This window comes from Enhydra lutris, unplaced genomic scaffold, assembly GCF_002288905.1.
Source record: "Enhydra lutris kenyoni isolate GAN:26980312 unplaced genomic scaffold, ASM228890v2 scaffoldscaffold4, whole genome shotgun sequence".
Taxonomy (NCBI): domain Eukaryota; kingdom Metazoa; phylum Chordata; class Mammalia; order Carnivora; family Mustelidae; genus Enhydra; species Enhydra lutris.
Window position 1 is genome coordinate 4641433 of NW_019154088.1, and position 12041 is coordinate 4653473.

Genomic DNA, 12041 nt, shown 5'->3' on the forward strand with positions numbered 1-12041 from the left:
GGCAGTTAATAATCATTGGTGTAACACGTTAAGCTGTTCAAAAAACTTTCAAAGATAAAGTCTCATTTTAGTAATAAATGTTTAGTAGGACAGATGCTAAAACATTTGTTTTATTGATAAGAAAATGGGAGCTGTGAAAATGGAGGTCCTGGGTCTAAGTGAATTCTCTAGGACTGCAAAACTAAGACATGATAAAATCAGGCACTGAAATGACATATTTTGATTCTGAGTCCAGTACTCTTTCTTAAAGATCAAGTTAAACTATAATAAAATAAAAAAGGTGCCCCTTAAATTATAGTGCATAGACAGCAATGCGCCACAATCTGTAACAGTTCATACTAACATGGCATACCTTCTTAGAACAATTTTGTTATAAGAATTAGAGAAATAAATACCCCAAACAATGGAATATAATGAGGGTGACCATTTTGATATTAGGCATACACTGAAAAGTTTAAGAGGCAGCACAACAGATTATTATAATAGGCAGAGAGTAGTCCTCAATCTTGGCTGCCCCTTAGAACCAACTGCTCGGCAAACTTTTAACAAATATCAATACCTGTGCCTTGCCCCCAAACCACCAAATTAGACTATCTGGGTGTGGGGCCTACACATAAGTATTTTTTCAAAGTCTCCCCAGAGGATTCTAATGTGCAGCCATGGTTAAGAATGACTGATACAATATTACAGGTGGATAAACAAAATATGGACAAGGCTCTTCCAGTTAAATACAAGGGAAAGAAGTACATGAAAGAATAGAAGAAAAAGCCCCTACATGTTTGAAATGAGGAAGAATGGGAAATATCTTACAGAAGAATAGATTGCTGATTTATACTCCTGAAAGAGATACAATCTTCTAGATACAGTGTTTGCTGCAGTTGAGTTTCTTACCATTATTCACTATCCTCTTGGGTGGTTTTCCAGACTCATATATACAACAAGAGCTCTCAGACTATGCAAAGTCCTACCAGAAATTAGCCCAAAGAGTACAACTAGGAAGAGAGAAAAGGTGCCTGACCACAGGGAAGGAAGTGAGAGGAGTTGCTTAATCAAATTGAAAGCATTTCCTGCATCCCAGGGGGAGGAAATAGGAACACCAATAAAAAGTACAGAATTACTGCCAAAGCAATCTCGAGTAAGAACAAAGCTGGAGGTATCACAATCCCAGATTTCAAGATATACTACAAAGTTGTAGTAAACAAAACAGTATGTTATACTGGCACAAAAACAGACACATAGATCAATGGAATAGAATACAGAGCCTAGAAGTAAACTCACACTTTTACAGTAAATTAATCTATCACAAAGGAGGCAAGAATATACAATGAGGAAAAGACAATCTCTTCAACAAATGGTGTTAGGAAAACTGGACGATGACATGTAAAAGAATGAAACCAGACCACTTTCTTACACCATATACAAAAATAAAGTTGAAATGGATTAAAAGATCTAAATGTGAGACCTGAAATCATAAAACTTCTAGAAGTCAACATAGGCAGTAATTTCTCTGACATGAGCTGTAGAAACATCTTTCTAGCTTTGTCTCCTCTGGTAAGGGAAACAAAAGCAAAATTAAACTACACCAAAATAAAAAGCTTTTGCACAGTGAAGGAAACCATCAAAAAAACTAAAAAGGAACCTACTGAATGGGAGAAGATACTTGCAAATGATGCATCCAACAAGGGGTTAATATCAAAAATACATAAAAAACTTATACAACTCAACACTCAAAAAAACCCCAAACGGCTTGATTAAAAAATGGGCAGAGGACCTGAACAGACATCCAGATGGCCAACAGACACATGAAAAGATGCTCAACATCACTCATCATCAGGCAAGTGCAAATCAAAACCACAATATCACTTCATACAGGTGACAGAAAGGCTCAAATCAAAAACACAGGAAACAACAGGCGTTGGTGAGGATGTGGAGAAAAAAAAAACAACACCCTTGTGTACTATTGGTGGGAATGTAAATTAGTGCAGCTACTGTGGAAAACAGTATAGAGGTTTCTAAAAAATTAAAAATGGAACTACCATATGATCCAATAATTCCACTTCTGGGTGTTTATCCAAAAAAATGAAAACACTAATTCAAAAAGATATATGCACCCCTATGTCTGCTGCATCATTATTCTTTTTTTTTTTTTTAAGATTTTATTTGTTTATTTGACAGAGAGAGATCACAAGTAGGCAGAGAGGCAGGCAGAGAGAGAGAGAGAGGGAAGCAGGCTCCCTGATGAGCAGAGAGCCTGATGCGGGACTCGATCCCAGGACCCTGAGATCATGACCTGAGCTGAAGGCAGCGGCTTAACCCACTGAGCCACCCAGGCGCCCGCATCATTATTCTTATAGCCAAGATATGGAAGCAACCTAAATGTCCACTGATAGATGAATGCATAAAAAAGATGGGGGGCTGTCTGTGTGTATTTATAGATACATAGATAGATATAGATACAGACACAATGGAATATTACTCAGCCATAAAAAAGAAGAATTAAATCTTGCCATTTGCAACAACATGAATGGACCTTGACAGTATAATGCTAAGCGAAATAAGTCAGTCAGAGAAAGACATATGATTTCACTCATATGTGGAATTAAATAAAACAAAGAAAAAGACAAGAAAACAAACTTTCTTTTTTTTTTTTTTTTTTTAAAGAAAACAGACTCTTAAGTATAGAAAACAAACTAGAAATTGCAGAGGGGAGGTGAATGAGGAGATGGGTGAAAATAAAACAAAACGAAAGTGTTGAATTATTATAAAAAATATACACATAAACAAACAGGTTAAAAAGTAGAAAGTAGAAAACTCAAGTTATACATTAACATGTATAAGCTTTCATATGTTAAGGCAAAAGAAATATAATCTAGGCTCAAGAAAAAAATTGTTTTTGAGATACAATTCCTGAGACAGGTATCAAAGACATACTCCACTTGAATGAATTAAGGAAAACAATGAAGAGATCACAAATAGGGAAGTTGTAACATAAAATAATTAGTGGTCAGCACCAAAACCTGGTCAGATATATAATTGTGTTAAAGAAGTTTTACAAATTGACTGTTAAATGTAAATGTCAAACTCACTTTTGAAAAAGAAGCAATATATGTAACTGAAAATAATTAGTAAAAATAACAGCAACAATATGGGTTCAAACTTCAGGGCCTAGAAAATGGTGGGGGGAATGTATTGGAAAAAGCAAAGGATGACCGAAAACTAGATATACACTAAAAGGTACAAGGAAAGGATCCAAATTCCTTTAAATTAGAAGAAATAAGAAATGTATGAAGATAGATTTTCAATGCAGAAAATCAGTGGCATTCTCCCAGGCAGAAAGGCAAGATTCAAAGTTAAAAACCCTCAAAGATACCCAGCTCACAATGAAATTGCCAGACGAGAGTGAAATTCCGTTAGGTCTCACTGGACTTGAGTTTGGAAACTCTTCCTATACAAAGTTAAACAGTAAATGCTTTGGGTTTTGTAAGCCATGAGTTCTCTTTTGCAAATACTTAGCTCTTCCACTGTACCAACACAGCAGACATAAATAAAAAATGAATATGAATAAATGAGCATGAGCATGTTCTAATAAAACTTTATTTATATATTCAGGTGATGGGCCAGATTTAGCCTGCAAGTAATAGTCTGATGATCTCTGCAGTAGACCAGTAGTTCTTTAACTTCATATTACAATTACCTGAGGAGCTCTAAAAATACACATGTGCCTCGGTTCCATCCCCAGATATCCTAATTTAATTGGTCTGGGTTACATCTTGGGCACAGGATTTCTAAAAGGTCAACAGTTGACTCTAATGTGAAGCCAGAGTTAAAAATCATTGTTCTAGAAACTTGACCTATATATGCGTCTATGGAATGGGGAAAAAAGGAGGTAGACTAGATGTCTTTATTTGGCTGTGACATTCCCAAATGTACAGCCTCAGGCTCTCCCATACAACATATAAATTAACTGCAAGAGTACCAGAGCATGTAGTCCTGAAAATATTTATATTCATCTCTATTACCAGCTTATAAACTAGTGCATATCAGATCCAAAACAACAAATACATTTCTGAAAAAATGTGGTGGGTCAGTTTGAATCAAAGGCCAATCCATTGTATCCCTGGGATCTAAGGATTCCTAATAGGACTGTTTCTGGTCTTTCTATGGGCCCAGCTCCTTAAATTTTTTATATTGACTAGGAAGGACTGAAAAGATATTATCGTATTTTTTTATATTGATATTTAAAGAATAAGTTAAAGAATGCTTTTGAAAAAATTAAGCTAATCCCTCCCAGGAAACAAAAAACATTAAAATATCCCATATTAAAAAAGTAGAAAATAAAGAAAAAAGCAGTAAGTCATGAAAAGCTGATGACAAAGTGGATAAAATTTTTAAAAATGAGAAATAACTTACTATATCATAAACTAGGTTATAAAACATCCCCTCAAAATTGCAAAGAACTGAAATACTTCTGAATGTATTATCTCAACAAAATGTGATTGAGCTAGAAATCAATTACATAGGAGACATACAAAACCCTCATATTTGGAAACTAAGTAATTTAAGAAATTAAGCAATGCATTTCTAAATAATGTATGGGTTAGAGAATAAATTTCAATACAAAGCAGAAAATAACTTGAACTAACTGGTAATGGAAATACAACTACAAGCTGCAATTAAAGGAAAAATTAGAGCTTAAACATACCTACTAAAAAACAAGAGTGAAATTTAGTATATATGTATACATTAAGTAATTAGAAAGCATTTCATAACATATACAAATATTGAATCATTATGTTGTACACCTGAAACAAGTATAATGTTGTTTATGACAATTATAACTCAATTAACAAAAAGATGTTAGAAATGAGGAACAGCAAATTAAATCCAAAAAGAGTACAAGGGAAGGAATAATAAAGACAGCAGAAATTAATAAAATAGAAAACCGTATGTCATATAGAAAACTACCAAAATCAAAGGACTGATAAAATTGATAAGCTCCTATAAAACCGATATAGGCAAGGAAAAGAACAAATTACCAACTGGAATGAAAAAGATGACATCACTACTGATCCTACAGATGATAGCACAATGAGAAGACTATACCTACTATTTTCACAACTTAGAACAAATGGAAAAATTCTGGGAAAAACAAATTTATCAAACTGAAATAAGAAATGGAAAATCTAAACAGTCAATCTAACAAAGAAACTGGATTTCTAATTGAAAACTTCCCTAAAAGATAGCTCCATGTCCAGATGGCTTAAGCAATACATACTTCAAAACACTGAAGAAAGCATTAATAACCAGTCTTACAGAAAAACTTTCACATAATAAAAAAGAAGAAACAACTACAAAGCCTTATGAAACCAATGTACCCTTATTATCCACATCTGTCATTAACTAGGAAAAAAATTCTAGGTCAATCCCTCTTCGGAACATATATGCAAAATTCCTTAACAGAGTAATAGCAAATTGAATACAGCAATACGCATAAAAAACAATTCATCACAAAACATTACATGGCAATAAAAGCAAATCAAATACTGATTCATGATGTAATATAGATGAATCTTGAAAACATTATTCCAAGTGAAAGAATCCAGTCACAAAAGACCACATATTATAGGATTCCATTCACATGAAATAGGCAAATGCAAATGTATGAAGATACAGAACACGCAAATCTATAAAGAGATACGAGGGGAAGGTTGGGGAAAAATGGGAAATGATTGCTAAGTGCATACAAGTTTCTTTTTGTTGATTATGGTGATAACGGCATAATCATGAGAATATACTAGAAAACACTGAATTGTATACTTTAAATATGTGGATTACATATGTTAATTATAGCTCCAAAAACTGTTAAAAAATAGTGTACAGTATATAATAGATTTATGCTCAGGCCAAATAGATTTAGAACTCAAAATGGTAGGGGAAATTCAGAAAAACAAATGTAAAATGTTCTTTTTAGCTATTCTCGACAATCATATTGGTGGTAGTAATAGCAGCACTGTTATTCTGAGATTGTTTCATATATTGCTAAATTTTTAATATCAATATTTATTAATATCCTGAATGCTAACATGAGTTTCCTGGAGCAGAACAGATTATTATTACTACCTACATATAGTAAGTAGATAATACCATTCTGGCTCTTCTCTGCCCCAGCTCTTATCTCAGGAGCAAGGTGATGGGAATGAGATGTAGTCTTTCAAGAAATTGCTCTACAGAAGGTAAGGAATCCCCCAAAAATAAATGTGCATGTTTACTTAGGAAAAAGGAAACTATTGTTTCCCCTCCCCTTCTGAGTTTCCTTGAATATGTAAAGGAAAAGACTTGTGTCTTCATACTTCAGAATGTAAAAAAACCCCAAAAACCAAAACCAAAAAAACAAAACAAAACAAAACCCTCTGGGGGGAATAAACTAGTGTCTTCAGTTTTATAACCTTGTTGTCTCCAAGATCCTGGCCTCATTCCGGCATCCTTGAAATGCAAACATATACCTGCAGAGAAGTAAATACCTCTGGAGTTCTCACTCTTCAGTCATACATTACATTTCAATGCCTGTCTTTTAGCCTAGGTCCCAAGTTTCTGTTAAATTTGCTCAGAAAACCCTAACTGTGCAGACATATTTAAAGAACAGAAGTAATGAAAAAGCACAGCAAATCAGGGAGAGGTCCAGGACCACAAGAATAGCTTTCCAGGTCCTTCCCTGTTACAGTACTGTGGCCCAGATTAGCATGTGAGGTCAATTAGTATCATAGTAACATTCTCCATTTCTTGCCCAACAAAAACAACTCCTCTCATGCACATTCACATTCACAGTGACTGGGGTGGTGACCAAAGCATACCGTTCAATAAATTCTTGATTCCATCTGGTTTGAGAATATAACTATACCCCAAAAATCCTAGTACAGGCTTTAACAGTCATTGGATTCCAGATGTCATTATGCAAGATGCTCTCTTCAGGACAACACAGTGTCGTTCTGTTATCTGCCCAATCCCAACCAATGTACCGTGGGAAAGACAATCCCCTTTATATCTCTGGTACCCTAGGCCATTAGAAAACAAGCAGAAAGGCCACACTGTCCAGTAATGTTCCACCATAAACTAGACTAACCACAGTATTCCCACAGTTGGAATCCTTCACTTGGCTTCTGATACTCCTGATCATTGATCTTTAAAAACATCAACTGCCATAATGATTAGAATATTAAATAGTCTTTCCTGGGCAAGGCCACAAGCCCTCTCCCTGCACTGTTGACTGACATGATGTTCCATTAAAGTAAAATACTCTATTAGTCCAGTCATTTAAAGCTTTGTTGTCCCTCCAGGGCAGGTTCTAGATGCAGCCAGTCTCCTGGAAGAGAGCTCCCTCTAGTGTCTCTACTTGGACTAGCAAGTCCTCTTCATCGCAATGAACTTCAGGATCATGATTTTGGTCTAATGCAGTACCCCAAATCCCTACAGAACATGTGGCACAGAGGAGGGAAGAGCAATCAAGTTACAACATGGGTTATTACCATAGTATATTAGTAATAGCTCTGAATTTAGGAAAATGGTTTTCACACAAAAATAACCAATGAAGTTCAATGAGGTCATCAATTGGTATATTATACCAAATATAGCTCTACCTGGGTGTCATAGGTTTTCCATAAATGTATTTTATATAACTTCACAAAGGAGTTATCAGTAATATTGAATCACTGTATCTCCTCCAAATTTATCTCCTTCAAGGGTGGTGTTTCCTTAAATAAATTCTACTTTCACTGATGTATTTTGTATTCAAAGGACTAGACCAAGCTATGGCAGGCAGTAGAAATCTGTTTTCCATTAAACCTAGGTAGATGTCTTAGCAACATACTGTTTTGATTTATGCCCACAAAAAGAGCAAAAGCTCCACTGTTCAGAATCTCCCACTATATAATTCATCAGTAATTATCAAGTCAGCAGAAACATGACCAGAATGGTAACTATTGCCCTTAAACCAGTAACTGAGTGGTAACTGTAATAAACTACCCCTGCATTGAGTCATCAAGTGGCACTCTGTCATTTAGTTGCTCCAAATTATCCAGGTGGAATCTTCAGATAGAACTTGTACATCAGCAACTTCCCTTCTTTGCAAAAATAGGTCCGAGTTTCTCTTGACATCAGTTAAGTAGTCAGCATCAGATCTGAGAGGGATATCTAAAATTCTCTAGCTCGGAGGTCCTGGCAAAGAGGACACATGATTTCATCCCTCTATGGAATTGTAATTCACTTATAGGCACCTTTCTATTTCCTATGATTCCCTCCATTTCCATCTATTATCTGTTTGACCCATATCCTTTCCCCTGTGATTGGTCTTTCTGGTTCAGTAGATGCATTATAAATCCATAGGGCCAGTAAAAACAGCAGCCTTGTTAACACATCTCCTTGGACTCACTCCCAGGCTGACACTATAGAATTCAACAGATAATCACAGACCACATGCCCCTCTGTTTACAGACAGACCTTAATTTGCCTACATGGATGAAGCTATGACACAACCATAAGAGTCTTTAAGAACATGCACTGTCAAACTTATGGTATTAATATTGTGTTTAGTGTACTGATAATACTTTCCTTTGGTACATAGTGCAGATCCGTGGGTGATCTCTCAACTTTTGTACATCTGAAAGTGTCTTCATCTGATCTTCATTTTGAAATTTATTTTTACTGAGCATAAAATTCTTGGTAATTTTTATTGATTTTCCATCACTTTAAAGATGTCTTATCATCTTCCAGTTTGCATAGTTTCTGAAGCAAAGTCTGCTAACATTTTTATCTTTGCTTTCTGCATAAAATTAATCTTTCTTTTTTTTTTTTTAAGATTTTATTTATTTATTTGACAGAGATCACAAGCAGGCAGAGAGGCAGGCAGAGAGAAGGGGGGGAGCAGGCTCCCTGCTGAGCAGAGAGCCCGATTCGAGGCTCGATCCCAGGACCCTGGGATTATGAACCGAGCCGAGGGCAGAGGCTTTAACCCACTGAGCCAACCAGGCGCCCCTAAAATAATCTTTCACACTGGCTGCCTTAGGATTCTTTCTTTACCACTGGTTTTCAGCAATTCAATTATGATGTGCTTTGTGATTTTCTTCACGTTTCTTCTGTTTGGGGTTGACTGAAATTTTGGATCTGTAAATTTACAGTTTTCATCAAACTGGGAGAATCTTTTGGTCATTATTTCTTCAAATATTCTCCTCATTCCCTCTCCTGGGGCTCTACCACTTGTTAGGCTGCCTGATATAGTCTAATGTTGTCTTAATTATTTTTAGTCCCTTCTTTTTCCCTCTATGCTTCATTTTTGACAGTTTTATTTGTCTTCAGGTTTACTCATCTCTTCTGCAATGTCTAATTGCCATGCATTGTTCATTTCAGATAATGCATTTTTGAAGTTATATTTAGGTCTTTTAATATTTTGTATTTTCCTTGTCATAATCATAATTTGACTTTTTTTGAGCATACTAAGCATATATAAGAGATGTTTTAACTTTCTTGCAAGCTAATTCCAAATCTGGTCTATTCTGATTGATTTTCTCAGTATCAACCAAATGTTTTTGCTTCTTTGCATGCCTGGCAATTTAAATGCAAGGCATTGGGAATTTCATATTCCTATGAATTAGATTTTATAGTATTCCTTTAAGTAATTTAGGATTTTGTAGAATTACCATATGATCCAGTAATTGCACTACTGGGTATTTACCCAAAGAATATGAAGACATTCATTCGAAAAGATGTATGTACCCCTTGCTTATTGCAGCATTGTTTACAATAACGAAATCATGGAAGGAGACCAAGTGTCCATCTGTAGATGGTGTGTGTGTGTGTGTGTGTGTGTGTTATACACACAGTGGAATATTACTCAGCCAGAAGAAAGAAAGTTGCAACAACATGGATGGGCTTAGAGGGTATAATTGTAAGCAAAATACATCAGTCAGAGAAAGACAAGTACCTTATGATTTTTCACCCATATGTGGAATTTAAGAAACAAAACAAATGAACAAAGGAAAAAAAAAAAGACTCCTAACTATAGAGGACAAACTGACGGTTATCAGAGAGGAGATGGGTGGGGGTAGGGGATAGGACAAATAGGTGAAGGGGATTAAAAGTCCACTCAATTATTGAACACAACATCAAAAACTAATAATGTGCTATATGTACATATATGAACATAAAAAAAGTACGCTTATCTTGATGAGTACTAAGTATAGAATAGCTGATTGACTATATTGTACACCTGAAACTACCATTGTATGCTATCTATTCTGGAATTTAAAAAAAAAAAAACAGAAAAAAATAGCTTAGGATTTTGAGTTATTTATTAGATTAGGTTCATAGCAGCCTTTGGACTAAGACTCAAGACTACCAAGGCACTAACTGTTTGAGGACTCAATTAAGGTAAATCTACATTTAATGACATGGACAAAAATCCCTAAGACATACTGTTGAGTAAAAAAGTCAAGCTGTCAACCAATACAGAGTATGATACCATTTATGTAATGTTTATTAAAAAAAAATCCCATAAAACAATCATAGCATTTCTACTCATATACAATACATATAGCAAAAGAAAAATGTGATCTAGAAAGATGATCAGTTATTACTTCTGGTACATATCTCTGGGAAAGGGAGTAGCTGGAAAGGAGAGAACAGAAACACATGGAAATTTTATCTAGAAAATTTTAACATTATCTGGCAAGAATTTTCATGTAGTTTTCATGTAATTACTCATACAATTTTCATGTAATATACAATTAAAAAGAAGTATTTCTAAAAGTCAGGATTGTTCTTAAATACAATGTATACAAGGTTCTTTAAATAATTCTAAAACCCAGAAACTTCTTAAAACACTAAGTTGTTAATGTGCAGATTTCATGAGTTCACTGATGGCTATAAGAGACCAAGGTTATGTCACAGAATTATCAGAAATAATTTTTATTCAGCCATGTAGAACTGATGCTTTTCTAAGACCACTCCTATAATCTAATGGGCCACAAAATTTTGCTGAATCCCTCTCCCTACAGAAAGGTCCTACTGTCCCACTTTTTGATTAAAATCCTTTCTGAAAATTTTAAATAGGAAGGGAAGAAAGCCTGGAAACCTATTTCACATCATTTATGTTTTTATAATCTTAGAAATAATGTCCCACTCAATAATAAACCATTCCTTAACAGTGTTCTCAAGAAAAACTTTTACCATTTCACACCTTTAGGTAATCAATCAATAGAAACTATGTACTATAAATGTTAAAATCAGATCTATACTTTTGTCATTCGAATGCTGAAGATAAATTAGCTCAGTTTTATACTTTATCTAAAAGTTTAGTACAGTTAAACACCATCTCTAACCCCTCCATAAAGACACACACACATGCACATAGACAAATGAAAAAAAAAACCACACAGTATCAGTTACACTATAATAAAGGTGTCACAGAGGTTATATCATATGGCTCTTTCTTTCTAATGAGGTAGGTTCTCTGGGTTCTAATCCATTCCATTCTGCACTCCATTCTAGTAAAAGTGGCAGAAAGTGTACTGTCCAGTGAGGTGTCACATGAACTTTATTACAAAGTAGGCAATGTTAGGCAATCCAAAAGAGAGAGCAACAGACAAAGAGAAAGCAAGAGAACATACTCTGTATAGATTTATATAGAAACTCAGAGGACAAATATATCTATAGTGAGAACTTCAATCATAAGGGTTGCTGAGCAACCTTTTCTCAAAAATGAGAATACCCCACCTCGATCTTTCTCTTGTTAACAGCTGAGGAGATTAACTTCAGGTTCTCTATATAACACTTTCCACTACAGAAAACATTTCACCTTCAACAAGGACAGAGTAGCTTCATGTTTACCAAGGAGAAATATTATGGGATCTTTCTTTTAATGTTGTTTAAAATGTGAATTTGTCTTTAAAATCTTCCACAGCTTGAGACCTTGCTATTTCAGAGATCAGCAATGTAAACTTGCAAATGAGGTACATGATTTAGGCTTTGAGAAACCCGAGGCTCCAGGGCAT

General features: G+C 34.9%; 1 protein-coding gene across 1 annotated transcript in view; it reads right to left on the reverse strand.

Annotated features, from left to right (window-relative positions):
* The window catches only part of LOC111162261 (diphthamine biosynthesis 6), a 183452-nt gene that overhangs the window by 60511 nt on the left and 110900 nt on the right, over positions 1-12041 (reverse strand). The gene's annotated exons all lie outside the window — the stretch shown is intronic.